The sequence below is a fragment of the Lissotriton vulgaris genome, chromosome 6 (assembly GCF_964263255.1).
Source record: "Lissotriton vulgaris chromosome 6, aLisVul1.2, whole genome shotgun sequence".
NCBI lineage: Eukaryota > Metazoa > Chordata > Amphibia > Caudata > Salamandridae > Lissotriton > Lissotriton vulgaris.
Window position 1 is genome coordinate 975,356,447 of NC_141694.1, and position 17,189 is coordinate 975,373,635.

At 43.4% G+C, this 17,189-nt stretch overlaps 1 protein-coding gene across 7 annotated transcripts in view; it reads left to right on the forward strand.

Annotated features, from left to right (window-relative positions):
• PTPRK (protein tyrosine phosphatase receptor type K) overlaps positions 1-17,189 on the forward strand; it is a 1,685,403-nt gene that overhangs the window by 650,571 nt on the left and 1,017,643 nt on the right. The gene's annotated exons all lie outside the window — the stretch shown is intronic.

Genomic DNA, 17,189 nt, shown 5'->3' on the forward strand with positions numbered 1-17,189 from the left:
ATTCAGATTGAGGCACCGAGGAGTGATGCTGCCTGCGCTCTCCCACTTTGCCGCCTTCCTCTGCCCCCCTCCTCTCCGTCGGCGGGCTTCCTCTGACTCATCAGGGCTGACTAAGACTCCTTTATGAGAGCTGAAGGCGAATAAATATTTCACAAGGAATACAAAATACCAAAGGACTAGGAAAAAACGAAAAAACCTACATTCCCTTTAATCTCTTCGTGAACCACAGAGGACGTTTTCAAGCAGGCGAGTCGCCTTGTCCCCAACTCGCCTCCGCAGCTCTCAAATACGATCTCTTCATCACTAACGCGGTTGCGTTAGAATGAGCAATTAAAAAAAGCTCCTATCTGAAATGAAAGCAATAAAGTAAATGTAGGGGAACAATTTATCCATTGTGAGAACAGAGAGGAAACACCTTCCTAATAGGTTGGGATCTGTAGAAAGGGTTGTGTGTACATATGTTTTGGTATTTCTAAAGCACTGGTTTTAACATTTTGACTTCTGTGGGTAGTAAATCAATTATGGAAGCCGCCCCCATGCCTCTTCTCTCACCCTTTTGCTATCCCCCCGCCTTCCCATCTTCAGCCTCTTCCTCTGCAGCACACTCTCTCCCCCCTCCCTCCTCCTCACCCCAACATTTGTCTCTCACACCACAGGCTGCTGCTCCCACGCCCACCCAGCAATGCCGAGAGCTATTCCCTCCCACTTACTGGCTCCCCTGCTACCCCACCAGACTTGAAAGGAAGCCTCGCACACCACGACCAGGAAAACAAACACACACATTCACAGCAGGATTTTTTCTGTGTTTTAAACGCTCGCTGCTGACATCTTCAGTTATGTAATAAAGGTCATCAGTTCACATCCTGGCAGGACCAACTCACACATGTGCTATTTAGTGCTAATTCTTTCACACACATGCACACACACACAAACGTCTCACCCTCACACATCCTCTCACCCTCACACACCCTCTCACCCTCACACACACTCTCACCCACCCTCACACACCCTCACACACCCTCACCCACCCCCTCACCCCCCTCACCCCCCCTCACTCACCCTCACACCCCCTCACCCTCACACCCCTCACCCTCATACCCCTTCACCCTCACACCCCCTCACCCTCACACCCCCTCACCCTCACACAACCTCACACCCCCTCACCCTCACACACCCTCACCCTCACACACCCACACCCTCACCCTCACACACCCACACCCTCACCCTCACACACCCTCAAACCCCCTCACCCTCCCTCACCCCCCCTCACCCTCCCTCACCCTCCCTCACCCTCCCTCACCCTCCCTCACCCTCTCACCCTAACACCCCTCACCCTCACACACCCTCACCCCCACAACCCTCTCACCCTCACACACCCTCACCCTCACACACCCTCACACACCCTCACCCTCACACACCCTCACTCACCTTCACACCCCCTCACCCTAACACCCCTCAAACTCACACCCTCACCCTCACAAACCCGCTCCCCCTCACAACCTCACACCCCTTCACCCACCCTCACCCTCATACCCCCTCACCCTCACAACCCTCTTACCCTCAAATACCCTCACTCACCCAACAGCATAGCAGAACACAACAAAGCATAGCATAGCATAACAAAACACAACAAAACATAGCAAAGCACAACAAAACATAGCATAACAAAACAAAGCATAACATAACAAAGCATAGCAAAACAAAACTTAGCATAGTATAACAAAACATAGCATAGTATAACAAAACATAGCATAGCATAACAAAACACAACAAAACATAGCATAACATAACAAAACATAGCATAGCATTACAAAACATAGCATAGCAAAACATAGCAGAACAAAGCATAGCATAACATAACAAAACATAACATAAGAAAACATAGCATAGCAAAACAAAGCATAGCATAATAAAACACAACAAAACATAGCATATCATAACAAAACATAACAAAGCATAGCATAACAAAGCATAGGATAGCAAAACAAAACATAGCATAGCATAACAAAACACAACAAAACATAGCATAACAAAGCATAGGATAGCAAAACTAAACATAGCATAGCATAACAAAACAAAGCATAGGATAGCAAAACATAGCATAGCATAACAAAACACAACACGTAGCATAACAAAACATAGCAAAACAAAACATAGAATAGCTTAACAAAACACAACAAAACATATCATAGCAAAACATATAATAGCATAGCAAAACATAGCATAGCACACCAAACACAACAAAACATAGCATAGCATAACAAAACATAGCATAGCAAAACAAAGCATAGCATAATAAAACACAACAAAACATAGCATAACATAGCAAAACATAGCATAGCAAAACATAGCATAGCATAACAAAACATAGCATAGCATAACAAATCAAAGCATAGGATAGCAAACCAAAACATAGCATAGCATACAGCATCACTCAGCACCACCACAACATCACTCAGGGGCACCACAACATCACTATGCGCTACCACAGCATCACTGAACGGCACAGCATCACTCGTTCACCATCACATCACTCAGCGCCACCACAGCATCAATCTATGCAACCATTCAACAAGAACTGGTTCAAATATGTTCTCTCAATGTTTCAAGCTTTTTTACAAATGTAACAAAAAGATGTTAATATTTCACCTCTGTTCTTGGATTTTCGTCACAATAAAATACACTGAAAATAATCTTCACAAAAGTTATTTACAAAAGTTTAAGCTATTGCCTTTCTTAAATTGCAATAACTTTTATTTAAGTATTAATTATTTTAAAAAATTAAAACCCATTGTTATTTGTAATATCAATACATGTAAGTCACGTAAATACAACACATATATTGCATTACAAATGCATAGGTGTCACATTTGCGAAAGTTATAACTAGTGGCATTGTAAATGACAAAGCTATTAATTTAGCTATTTTCAAAAACAAAACATAAATAAAAAATGTGTAATTTACAATACCAATAGCTCAAACTTTACTAATACGAGACCTATTGCTATGCTCACCCCCGGAAAGCTTGGATCATGCTATTGTGCAAACAACTTGGCTGTAGACAGCTCCGGGCTGCCATCAGCTCCTTCTCACAGAGTCCTTGCAGAAGTTTGTGTGCGCAGTGTCTCAATTTCTCCATTGGAGCTGGGCAATTGAATGCAAATCAATTGAGTGAGTCCACGGAGGCCATTTTGTAATGTCTCCAATTTGATAAACTTTCTGCTAGCCCTGCTTAATTGCCACTTTATGATTAAGTTCCTGCCCATATTACATAAATGTTTTATATTTGAAGCATATACTTTTATTCACTCTGTTTTATTTTGTCCATCCTAGGCCAGCAGTTTGCTTTTTATATTCTTTAAATATATTTGTGATATATATATTGTTAAGCCTATTGTACTAGTCTACACCTTATTTGTACAAAGTCCATTTTATATTTTAATTGTGTGGCTTATTTGTTGGTACTGTTTAGCTCTTTTATGTGATGTATGTGTATTATTTGTTTTTGTACTTTTATGGTTTGGCAATAGTGAATAATGTTTGATGATGAGTATAGATAGATACACATGCTGAGAACTCCTGTGTGGCCGGAGCCATTCCTTCATTGGGCACAGGTATTTTGCATAATTGAGGACACTCGCTCTTGTTGTTCCGACACCACCCTTGTGAAAAGCTGGCCTGGTATATATATGTACACTTATGTAAGTGGACACCCTGCACCAGTCCAGACTACCCTTATGGTTATTTAGGAGGTCTTAGATAACCTTGTAAAGCTCTCTAAGTGGTAGCTGTGGAGAGCAGCCTTCAGGCTTTGTCCAGAAGGAGTGTTATGTTAGCACATTTGTATAGCGCACAGCTGCCCCAGCAGAGGGCTGGAGCACTATTGCTGCAGAACAGCTAAGGAGACCTTGTAGCAAGCACCCAAGTCACTCAGGCGGGGAAGACGTAGGTTTAAGGCCTTTGCGGAGTTGGGCATGATTACTGATGCTCCTGATGCACATGGGGAGAGACTTCCAAAGCTTCACTGCTAGGGCACGAAACGAGCACCCTCCTGCTCCGACCTTTCTCGTTTAAAGTGTAAAGCAGCTTGTTTTACCAGAACACAGTCTTGTGAGTATAGATTAAATGAAAAAGAACCACACAAGGTATTTATAAAAATATATATTTATTATATGACACTCTCTAACACATACAGATATCTTTTACCCAGAGATATGCACAATGCATGCAATACTTTGCAAAGAAATCAAGTAAATAGCACAAAATACACAGTGGACCACGGGGGAACCAAACCATATGCTAAGAAAGTGGTATTAGAATCACGACTCGGGTCAAGACAAAGTTGAGAGGACGAAGTACTGGGGCCCCAAGGAACCGCCTAAGGTGAGTGACTAGGAACCCCACAGAGAGCGTGTGCAGTGTGGGAACACAACTGTGTGCTCCATACAAATCAACGTGCAAGTCGCGGTTGGAGTATTAAAGATTAAGGACCCTTCCCAGTGGACCTTGAAGAAACCCTATGGAAGACAGAAGGTTGGAGAGCTACCCCACCCGTTGATACCCTAGTACCCATGTTACCTACACCAGGGAAGCCCGGTGCATAGATGTGAAGTGGTGTCGGAAATCGCTGGCAAACCCAAAGGACGACTTCAGCAAAGTGCCGCTGCAAAAGAAGTGTCCAGTGGAATCCGAAGGTGGATTCTAGTGGAGAGGGAAGCAGAGGGAACGGAGTCTGTCACTCAGAAGTGACCAAGAGATCTGGAAGAAGAATGCCCACCAATGTCGGGAGTTGCAGGAGAGTTGACGAGGACCTTAATTCCACAGCTGTGAGGACCAGGCGATGCTGAGGAAGACCAGGAGCCATGCACGAACTGTCCCACGTCGGATGTTGACTGCTGAGGGGTCGGTGTCTGGCGGAGCACCAACAAGCCTTGGCGAATGCAAACAACGAAGAAGGTGAAATGTCAGGACCAGCAAGGTTCAGGGACTCACCGCAATCAGAAGAATCAGGGCAGGCCCAGGGCAATCAGGTGAACCCAAATAAAGCAAAGGTGACTCTCAAATGGATCCACAGGCCGGAGTCATTGGAGTCGCGAGAGGACCTCAAGCAGCTCACCAAAAGATGCAGGCCACGATGCAACCGATGTGGTGTGGCCGAAGATTCTGGTCACTGGAGATGCTCTAGGTTGGGGCTACTTGGAACCTGAAGATCTTCTTGGAAGGAAGCCAGCAAGCCTTTGTACAGCAAGTTTACGCAGTGTACAGGGCTTTGGTTCCTGCTGCTATCACGAGGGATACTGGCCTCAATACTTGGTGAGAGGGCAGGGCAGGTCAGGCTTCGAGAGCTGTGGAGAACTACCAGCTGTGTTGTTGAACCTTTTAGAGTCCGTAGGAGCTCAGGATCAGGAGACCAGTCAGCTTAGTTGCGGTGCCTGCAGATGCAGGGAAGTGACTCCTTCACTTCAAGGGAGATTCCTTCAGGTGTCTTTGGTGCCCACAGGCTTTGTAAGGTTCCTGTTTGGTGCACAGGCACAAACATACAGCAGACTGGAAGGGAGACTAAGTCAGGCCCAAACGAAGTCCAGCGATATCCAGAGTTCCCAGACGGTAGAAAAGGTGGTAGCTGTATTGAATCTTGTCCCACAACGAATCTAGAGACCCACCCACAGGCAAGCCCTTATGTAAGGGTTGGGATGATTCAGGGGACCTTCCCAGGGGAGGCTCTGGACAGGGGGCAGGTTACTCCCATGTCCTTTGTCCAGTCTTGCTCAAGAGCAGGAGCCAATGGCTCCCAGAGCTAGTTTGAACTGGACTATGCAAGGCGACACCAAATGTGCCCCTCATGCAGACAGAGTGGCACTGGCAAGCCCCCCACCCTGCCCCAGTACACTAAATCTTGTCTGGGAGGTGGTCCCACCTCTCTGTGACAGGATACCTATTGTTTTTTCTTGCCCTGCTCAATCTTGGCTCAGCAGCAGGAGAGAAGAATCGTGTTTGTGGTCGGCACCAACTATTTTGTGCTGTCTGGGTTCAGAAGACTGATACTGGGGAAATGGAGACCATAACGGTGGGCTCTTCCAGTGCTCCCATTAAGTCGAGGGAGGAGGAGGGGTGGCTGTACCTTAAGTGCAGTGATCCTATGAAACCTATATCTTTAGTAAGTGGTGCTAGTGATGCAGCGCTACTCCGGAAGTAATTTCTAAAACCATGTCACCTTTCCCTGAAGTACAAAATCATACATTTAGTACAAAATCATACATTTACTCGTCAGTGGGGCCCATAACTCAGCGAGTCACTCACAAAACACTTTTCAAAGGAGAGCTCCTGTATCCTAGTGGAGTGTCTAAACTAAAACTGGATATTTATACTATGGACACGCCACCACTAAGGTAGACGGATCTGCTAGTAAAGATTAGGCGTAGGAAAACTAAAGACCTGCTTAATTCACAATTTATCTAATTTTTATTAAAAGCAAATTTAGCATGCCTAAAAGTTTATTCACTTTATTTATTTTCTTTATTCAAAAACGACATTTAAAAGATAAGAATTTATTTCGAACAATTAATTTCATTTATCTCAGAAATTCAGAAATAGACATTTATTTTAATTTAGAAATGCAAGTATTAGCAAAAGACAGATAGTTCCCAACTTCATTTTTTCTCCTACTTCCCTAACTTCCCTGACTAATAACCTCACCTAAAGTTCAGATCTCATTCAGAAGAAATAGAAAATTATTCAGAGTCTTACATCTCCGGAAAATCAGCATTCCGACAGCATCTCTCGAGGAAATCTAGAAGAAGTTTTTTCTTCAGTAAAATCAGCACTTTTTATACCTTTTTCACTAGCTCCATCTATCTAAAAGAGTAACTTTCAGCCTAAATTCAAGTTCTGATTGGACAATTTGGGGTGGATGAGCATCTCGTCGTCATAATATTCATTTCTCTTCTGTCAGCTAGATTTTTAAGGAGTTATTTGTTTTGGGCAATGTCCGGCCTAGTCATGTTCTCAATTAGCAACTTCATGAGATCTTCTCACGTTCAAAACCATTGTGCTCATCCTTTTTGGCAGCCATCTAGACTTCCAGGCCACACTGGCCTTGAACTGCATTCACTCCAGGCACCAGCAGCTCGCATTCGAACTCTGACTTTATTCGCGCATGGGTATTTCTTTTATGGCCACAGTAATCGAGTGACTCCATTTTCTGATAGTTCCCATTTTTGACTTGTGAGGCCTATCATAGAAACAAACACAAACAAACGTTAATTTAGGAAATGTAACCCTTCTGTTTACCTCCCCTTTTCCTAAAGTTTTCCCTATTAGTGGTTACCTAGCGAAATAAGCAACATTTAAGCGTAATATGCTCACCTGTCCTCATGTTTGGCCACAAAATACGTAAACAAAAGCACATTTATGCCGCATTCCATTATCTCAAAGCTGCTTATTAGTTTAGGACACGACAAAATCACATAATTAGTTAATTATGATTGCAACATAAGCATAATTAGTTCCCAAGTATATTAATGTAGGTGCAACTTTTTATCCTAGGTTGATTAGTTTCACACGTCATTCAATTAGTTCAGGTTATGATTATGGAAGTGTGATTTCACAAGGGGTACACAGAAGGTACCTTGCTCCATCAACTAGCACAGCTTACAATGGCTGCAATGGCAGACCTGTAGTTACAGTTTGAATGGTCTTACATGGGTTGCATAATGCATGCTTCAGCCATGGGGTACCTATGCTCTGGGTACCTTAGATGTAGCCAAGTACTGAACATAGCAATTTAAGGGAGAAAGCAGAGAGACTGGGGTCCTGATTAGCAGGATCCCAGTCAGACTAGTCAAAAACAGCTTAGCACCAAGAAAAAAGTGGAGGTAACCATAAACTTTCCTACAGCCCCTATCTCGCAGCACCGCAGCCTCCAGTCTTTGCAGCCATTGACAGACGCGCACACACACACACACCAAATAATAGCTGAACCAAAATCTACCCTTATTTAAGTATATTTCTGGTGTAAATCTTTGCCAAAAATGTCACCTTGGCCCATTTGGATCTTCACCCATGTGTCATTTTATAATAATGCAATTAAGAGTGAGGTGGATTCACTTAATCTCACTTAATTTATACCATAGATGATTGTTATTCACAATATCAAATGCAGACTGATCTAATGGAAGGGTGAAAGCCTGTCTGTTTGAATTGCACAAGCCATTACAAAAAAGCATGTTTTTGAATCAAATTAGTGCAAAACTGACCCACACCCGGACTCTAGGATAACTTGAAGGTGGAGGCAATTGTTATATAACAGGCAGACAACAATTTTTATTTATTTCTTTGAGGAGTTTTATATAGCACAGACATGACTCTTCATGGTATCGGAGCACTGTACAAATAGCAAGCAAGTTATACATACAGGGAGAAAAGCAGTAAGTAATAGGCAAGAATCAGTACAGATACAATAAAACAATCAGTCTGGCAGATTAAGATCTAGAGGTGCCCCCAGGTACATAGTCAAGCTGAGTGGCTTCAGGTCTGCTATTGAAGGAATCTATTTAGCAGATGCATTTTTACTTATTTTATGAAGGAGGTAGTCGAGGGGTTTGATCTGAGTGCATTCCATATTCTAGGGGATAGACCAGATAAGGAGCGTGTTATGTTCTGTGTCAAAGATATGATGCAGTGCACCGGTATCTATGTAATGCAGGGAGTTGGAATGTGGGGTGGTTGCTAGGATGGAATGTGCACATTTAGAAAGAGTTGACAATACAGAGGGGACACCCACATGGATGTTAAAAGGACGGTGGTGGGCGATTGCATTCGAAGTACGAAGAGAGAGAGAAAATGGATAAAAGGAAAAGGTGGTACGACGGGAGAATGGTGGTAAAAAGTGTAGTGGTGCATGTAGGAGATTGGGTAAAAATTAAGTTGCCAAAGAGGGATGGGGAAAAACTCCAACATCAGACAACCTTTCAGGGTCATTAAGGTTTTTGTGGAAACCAGTGATCAGAGTTTGGGACTTGAATAGGGTTGTCAGATGCCAAACCAGTGGAGAGGATGTCACTGAAACACGTGTTGCACATGAGAGCATCTGTAGACCACAACGTTAAAAAAAAATACCACTCGATCTCCAGGATTGTTTGTTAAAACCATGCCTTTGTTTATTTAACTGTTTATAGTTCTATTAGTATTATCTGTTCATATCATTTTATCTAATCTCATGTTAGTTTTTCTTTCTTTATTAATTATGAGATGTTGGGAGAGTGAGGTGATGTGGTGTTCTGTATCTAGATTATGATGCAGTGCACCAGGATCCATGTAATGAATCCATGTAATGATGCTGGAATTTGGAATGTGGGGTGGTTGCTAGGATGGAATGTATACATTTGGAAAGACAAGCATTGGCTTTGTACCTTTGTGGTCTGTGCTACCGATCTACTCATTAAATCGTTCATCACCTCTGACCTTTGGTGTTCTCCATTTAAGTACCTCTTACAGAGCACCCGTAAGTTTTCTTTTTGATGAACTTCCGTGGTTTTAATAGCAGTGAGTTAGAGCTTCTTAAGGAACGACTACCAGCAGACTGTTTGAGTTTATTTGCCAGTTAAACTGAAGGATTATAGTGCGGGGCCTTGTGTGTCATGCATGCTATCTTCAACTAGATCCTGTTGTCAAATTGGAGCCATTTTAGATGTTTTAAGTTAGGTGCAATGTGATTGAATCTTTTGGATCCTGTGATTGGCCTAGCAGCTGAATTCAGTGTGGACCTTAGCCTCACCAGCCTACTTTTGAGTAAGCCAGCAAGAGTAACACTCCTGTAATCTAACCAGGAGATGGCTAGGGTCTGGACTGCGAAAGTCATCGGGGGCAAAAAGGGTTTGAGATTCCTTAGTGTGTTCAGTTGGTCCTGGTGGTTGCAGTGTTATGATCTTGCATATTCGTGAATTTAAAATCTATTCTGAAAGAAGCGCCTCGATTAACAATGTTCACAAATCTATTATTCAAGTAATGGTTTTGTGCAGAAAAAAGTTACAAAGGGAGTCTTTGAGGAATTTCAAACTCTGTGGTTTATTTCAGATGGCGGGATTTATCGAACCAGCTGGGAGAGAAGGCGCGCTGGATTTGAACGCTCTAACAGTCCGAAAACGTCCTCATTAATGGGCTGGATGAAACAGGAAATTCGGAGAAGATTATTAATACATAATTTGTAGCCCGGATGATGTCCAAGTGTGGACGAAACGCATTTTAGGTTGATTGATTTGTTACTATATTGTGTAGATCTAACAATTTTAAAGTTTAAAAAAAATATTCCACAGAGTTTGAAATTCTTCAAAGACTGCCTATGAACCTTTTTCTGCATTGATTGATGTTGGAGGGGGTTTGATTGACTTTAATTCTTTGAGCTCTGTTATGTAGGAACGAGGCAAACCATTTTAAAAGGGCCCACATAGCATGATTGACTCTCTTGAAAGAGGGATGAGGCTATCATGTTTGACCGTATCGAACGCAGAAGAATGATGAAGTATAAGCTGGCATGGTTCATTCTGAACAAGCAGTCTCAGGGCGTCATCTACAATGTATGTTGGAGCCGTTTCAGAGCTATATCCCACTCTGAAACCAGAGTGGTTGGTCAAGGAGCAGAAACTGCTCAATGTGGTTGCAAAGTTGGCGGTATACGCATTTCTCAAGTAAATTAGCTTGTGTCGGGATGTTCGTAATGGGACGGAAATTGTTGAGGTCTGACCGTTCAGCATTAGTGTTTTTTCATGATAGGGGTAACCTGACCGATCTTTAAGCAATCAGGGATCATATCCTGAGACAGAGATCCATTGATAATCTTAGTCTAAAGCAGGAGTATGGAAGATCTAAGTTCTTGGAAGGCAGAGGATCAATGAAGTGGTTGAAGGGTTTTATTGATATAAATGTTTTGAGTTTTTGGGCGTCATCTGGAATTTTGAATGCATTCCAGGTAACATTGTTTTTTTAACTAACCAGTAAGAGGGAATCCTCACCAGGTGCAGCACAATGAGAAGACTGGACTGGATCTTGCTTAGTAGGTGCTGGAGGCGAGTTGCAGTTCTGACTAAATCTTCTTAGTCTTTTTTTTCCCTGAAGTAGGCGTAGAAATCATATCCGCTAGGCAATAGCCCTTTATCTACCGAATGGTAGTTAGATTTTCAACTAAGTTGTTGTTTCACTATTTCAAATCGTTTTGGGTCTTGCTCCCTAAAATATTCTGCTTTTGAACTTTGGATGTGTTTAATATAGGAGCTTCTTATCGACCTAAAGTGCTGGAGGTGTGCTAAGGAGGGAGAGATTCTCCATGATATCTCCGCAAACCTTAAGTTGCGCCTTTCCTCATAACGGTTGCCGTTAAACCAGGGTTTGAAATGCCTATCGGGTATTCTTTTTAGTTGCTTCGGAGACATGGGATCAAGTATGTCTGTCATGGATAGGATGGAATGTTCGGTAAGATCAGTCACATTAGCCATGTTTGTAGGAGGCAGTAGGAGGTTGTTGCTAAAGAAGTTAAAAATCGGTTAGATTAATATTTCTCAGGTCTCTGGACCATTGTCTTGGTTTAATAGTTTGACCCTGTCTAATCAGCATCTTTTCCAAGATGAGGAAGACGGTTAGGCAGTGATATTACCCATCACAGAGATATGGATCCCAATTGTGTGAAATCATCTTTGACTATGATTAGATCAAGGGTGGAGCCTCTATTGTGTGTTTGGCCATTACAGGACTGGGTACATTTGAGGTCCGAGGGGAAGGCTTTGAAGGTTTTCAAAATGGGGTCATTTGAGTTGTTCCAGATATCATTGAAATCTTCTTGAAGATCTGGTTGGTGTGTTGGTCTGAGTTAAAGGAGATTGTCTCTATTATTTGATAGATGAAAAGTAAGTTGTTTCCGAGGGGGTGGTAAAAACATGTGGCGTTGGCACACAGTCTTGTCATTGCTCTATATTTCGATACCTAGGTATTTGCACGAGGGCAGTGGAGCAGTTTGTGCATGTTTCAGGGTAAGCATGGAGTGGTAAATACAAGCTTTTCCACCTCCAGCGCTTCCAGATCTCCCTAATCTGAGGTTGTCATAGTTGGTTGTAACTAGAAGATCTTAGATGGGAGAGGTGTCATCGAGCCACGTTTCAGTTAAGAAACTGTTCTGTCCCCGAAGAATCAAAAAAGTCAAGATTGGGGGGCGGCACCTTCTCCCACCTAGCCCCGAAACACTGGAATGGTCTGCCAGAAGATATCCTGACATGTACCAATCTGGCACAATTCAAGAAACATCTTAAAAGCTGGTTATTTTATTGAGCTTTGTTCAACCATATTATCAATAACTGCTTGCCTCCGGAGCGCAGAGAGATCCCCCAGGGGATGATTTGTTGTGCCATATAAATATTAAATTAATTTAGGAGGTAGAGATCTTGTGCGAGTATGAGATCAGCAATGTCCGCTGCATGTCTTAACTCTGACCTGCAGTTAAGAAGCATAGACTTGATATCAGATTTGGTTACTAATGTTTCTTGGTGTGTTATGGGACCTGCAATATATTATGCTGGTTCATGGCTCTGTAGTTGAGACTGGGTTCTCTGAGCGCCTTGGAGAGAATGGTTTTGCATAGTGACCATCAGGTGAAGAGTCTTTAGGTGTAATAGTTTATCAAAGCAAAAGTGAATAAATCCCCATCTGCTGCCCAGTGGGTGACCCACTCGACCACTTCGACCCCCAACCTGCTCATAGTGTCATAGTGACTTCCCGACAATACATAAGAGTTGTCGCTGGTGCACCTAGAAGACTTCTTCCTACCCCTCTTCCAATTAGCTCCTCTAGAATACCATGTACTAGCCCCCTTCCTCCAAGCACTTCCCCCCCATTACATCCCTCACCCCCTGAACTATGATGAAATATTGTTGACTTCCTGCTAATCCGAAGCCTAGGTGCTGCCTATCAATGGATCAGCCAAAGCATCTGGGTCAGAGTTCGAAAGGGTTTTGTATCAAATGAGCCAGATATTTTTGAGGTACTTGGCTATAGAAAAAAATTATAACAGGAAAAGAATCAGCTCTACAGAGCCTCAATGCTATCTTATACGGATGAACACCTAGATAACGACATCGGGGAGCTATACCGTGTTTTCGCTTCTTGCAGTAGGTAGAGCAAAAGAACATAAGATGAACAGGCGTTTCTTCACCCCATCCACATGCAGGACACATTTTGGATCCTCCTTGATCATATTTCCATTTGGATGTAAATGTAGCAAGGGGAGTCAACCTAGCCTGAACCCTATATAAAGTGCTTTGGTAAATGGAGAATAGATCTCATTCAATACTTCTCAAGCAGTGGTACTGGCTTAAACTCGAATCTTTCAGTCACGTGCCAAAGACCTATCTGGTTACATAGTTTAATCTCCGAGCTCTCCCAATAAGCACGTCTAGCCAGTAACCATGCTGGCTGCTGGAGCTGAAAACCTGCTTTACATAAGCCAACCACTGGATTTTCATCCCATCCTGCCATCTGTTCAGAACATCACTCAAGCCCTCCCTGTAACGTTTAAGTTCTGGAGCGGACCATACACGACATCAATAAAGAACTTGGTTACGGCGGGTTATTGAAACTAAAGGCCGTAATGATAAGTCTTATTTAAAGACTAATGGAGTGCCTTGCGATAGCTTGAGGGTGGCTCTCAGGAAATTATTTTCAGCTATTTCCATACCATTCAGATTTCCCTGGCCCCAAAGGTGTGCATCATACGTAGCAGCAGCTACAGCTTGGGCCCTCCAAACCTCTCGGAGGGGAGAGACCGGATGCAAGTTGGTGTTGCTAGCAGATTTTGGAATAGCAGCTGCCCTATGTTTCAAAATAAGTGTGCTTTTTACAACCTGGTTAACCCAGGTGTTGGAACTGGGTTAACGGTATGCCAAGATAGTTAAAGTCTTACAATTGCTCTAATTTTACCCCCTTGAGTGAAATATTTCCTCTGAATCCTCGGTGGGGGTGGATAGCCATGTACTAAGTTTTGCTTCCATTAATTATTAGTCCCAAAAAATGAGAGAGGGGCCCAAACACCAAAGGAGAAGGGTACCAGAAAGGACCTTAGGCAGAAAATACCCCCTTTGGGTAAATAAACAAACACAAATACACACTTGCAATTGGAACGTTATGTCAACAATATCACGACAATTAACAAAGGAATAAAGAAAGAAATGAAATTCTAAATAAGCAATACAGATGTAATTAGTATATTTAGATGCATAACAATATACAGTGTTTACTCTTAATAAAACATACATTGAATGTTCATCATAAAATCAATTAAAACAAGCATTGTCATGGCCAATAGAGCTCGCATTTGGGACCTTATAAGTATTTAGTTATGCAGCACACTATCCTTGGTGCAACAACATCAACTGTTGCATGGCTAAACACTTATAAGGTCCCAAAGGCAAGACCTATTGGCTATGCCGATGCTTGTTTTCTGGTGGTTAGTAGGCTAACATGGTGTAGAACATTTAACTCTGCTTTAGAGCTTTTTGTGTAAAAGACCTACATTCTAAAAAAAAAAGTTTCAAAAATGACCGGTTCTGTAGTCTCAAACTATATTTATATATAGTTAGTGAGTTTTGATGGCCAGGTTGCCTTCTCCGCACCTCTCCCTATGCCAACCGCCTAGTGTCGAAATTGCAAGTTCTTCTGCTAATGGATGTCGGGAGTGTTTGTGTGTGAGATGGAGGGGGCGGGCGGGGCTGTTTGCTTACTACTTAACGCATGTCTGCCGAGATGCCGCTAAAGTGTAAAACAAATCACGTGCGAATCTGCGCCTCGCGCCCCGGTGTGATGTATATTTGCCTATTCTATTGATGTCTCTAACTAAATTACCAGGGATGCCCGTTTTGAAAATACATAGAGGCAGACTTCCGGTGGAAGTGAGCGCCCTAAAATGCACGCTTCTGTGTGTGCGTGTGAAATATGCAACAAGAGATACCCAGAGGCAGTCCAGCTTCTCATGCCCCTGTGAAGCTTCGCCTGTCACTGACTGCTGAATCAATACCGATCTGATGCGGTGCGTTACATTGCAAGTGCACTACGCTTGGCAGATAATCTGATAAATAAATATTGGAAGCTGCAAGACCTGTCGAGAGGTCATGTTTACTTCACAGCCTGGGATGCCAGGGGATTATGGCCCATTCTAGCTCCTTCGTAATAGTTACGGAAAAATAACTCTAACAATATATTTTTAAAAATCGACAACAGGCTTGACTTTCCCCCCAAAATGAATTCTTCAGAACCCTCAAAAGAATATCTATACATTGAATCAAGTTCCTCAAAAGGCTCTTATCTGAAAGCAGTTATACAAAACTATGGAAGAAGTTAGACATTTACATTTTAATATTTGTAGAACAGTAGGAAATCAATGTACCCATTAACTGAAAGTGCTAGAATCCTCAAGACGTGCTGTAGCACCTTCGATATAATGGCTCAGTAAGTTAAGCGTGCTCTCTGTTGACATCTGTTCCAAGCTGCAGATCACAAGCTTGAAATTCAGAAGGCGTGGCTCAGCCTCGCATCCTTCCTAGGTTAATGAAATGACTGTCATTACCTTCAATTTACCGTCTTTAAAGTTTAAATCTGACGCGGTCTGGCTTGAAATGGAACACGTGAGTGACAACTGCATGTCTGAGCAGCGAGCGTTTAACTCTGTCATCTTAGCGCCTTGATACTGTTTACATATCGCGGAATGAAAGCTTTTAGAAGGCATTTGGTCCCAGTCTGTGCATCACAGTTCTTGGTGGGATACGCTTCTGTCCACTTGCTGAACATGCACACTATTTCCAAAACATATATGTTCGAGGCATATGATCTGCAGATCCTACACTTAGCAATAGATCGCCACCTGGTGTTGGGCTCGGATAATTGCAGGTTGTTGTCTTCTTGGAAGAAGTCTTTGTAGTCACGAGATAGGTGACTCCTCCCTTGGACAATACTGCGCATGGTTATCGACTCCATCCTCAGATAGTTTTTTTCCGCCACTGGGTTCGGATGAAAGTTTTACGCTCCGGCTAGAAAATACTTTTTCGGCATTTTCGAAGCGAGAAACTTTAGATAAACTTATTTAGACATCGAATAGACTTTTTGACATCACCAGCTACATTCCGGTGCGTCAACGCGGGCCGTTGGGCCTATCGGCGCCGTACAGCCTACGCCTCATGGACAGAACTCCATTCAAGAGAACTCCGGTATGTCGAGCAAAATTCCCTCATAGCGACCATCACGAGGTTTGCAACCTCTGTCTCTCGCCAGAACACGACGAGTCGACCTGCACAGCCTGTGCCTCCTTCCGATCGAAGAAAACTATTCGGGATCGGAGGGCCCGTCGACACGAAATGAGAAGATCAGCGCCAGCACCAGAGGCCATCTTTGAGGAGGAGATCGTCGAAGAAGACGTCCCCGAGGACGAAGATCCAATCGAAGATATCTCCGAAGACGAGGCTCCACTCAGCACCGAGGAAGACTCGCCTGATCTCCAGATCATATCGGGGGCAGAGGACTCGGACGATTCGATTCCATCTAGACAACCTGTGAGTACCACTGCCCCCGCACAACATACACTACCCAAGAAAAAAGCAGCGGTCGGCACTCCGCCCATGGGGCCCAGTCGAGACCGAAATTTACCCTCCGACGCCCCGCCTTCGGGCTCGGCTCCGAGGAAAAAGACTACGCCTTCTGGTGCCTCGGCGCCGAAAAAACATCACGTGCCAATTCCACCTCCTCCATTGGCACCGAAATATCCTTCGACACCGAAGAATTCTTCGACACCGAAGCCAAAACAACCTTTGGTGCCCAAAACCAAAGACCCTTCGGCACCTGAATTAAAAGACACATCGGTGCCAAAGCCAAGAACCGTACCGGACCCGAAAGCTTAGACTCCGAAACCCTCCGGTTCCAAAAATAAAGAAGGGAAACCAGATTCCGGCGCCGCAGGCCCACCAAAACCTGTCTCCACGCCGAAATCTACAAAATCGGTACCAAAGTCTCCAAGGCATGATACAGACAAGCCTAAAACACCTGCGGCACCGAAGAAATTGCCACAGGACTCGATCACTCCTCACAAGGCAAAGAAGACTAATCAACCTCTATTGGCACCAAAAAAATCGAAGACAAAGAAGATTGTGGCACAAGAAGAACTG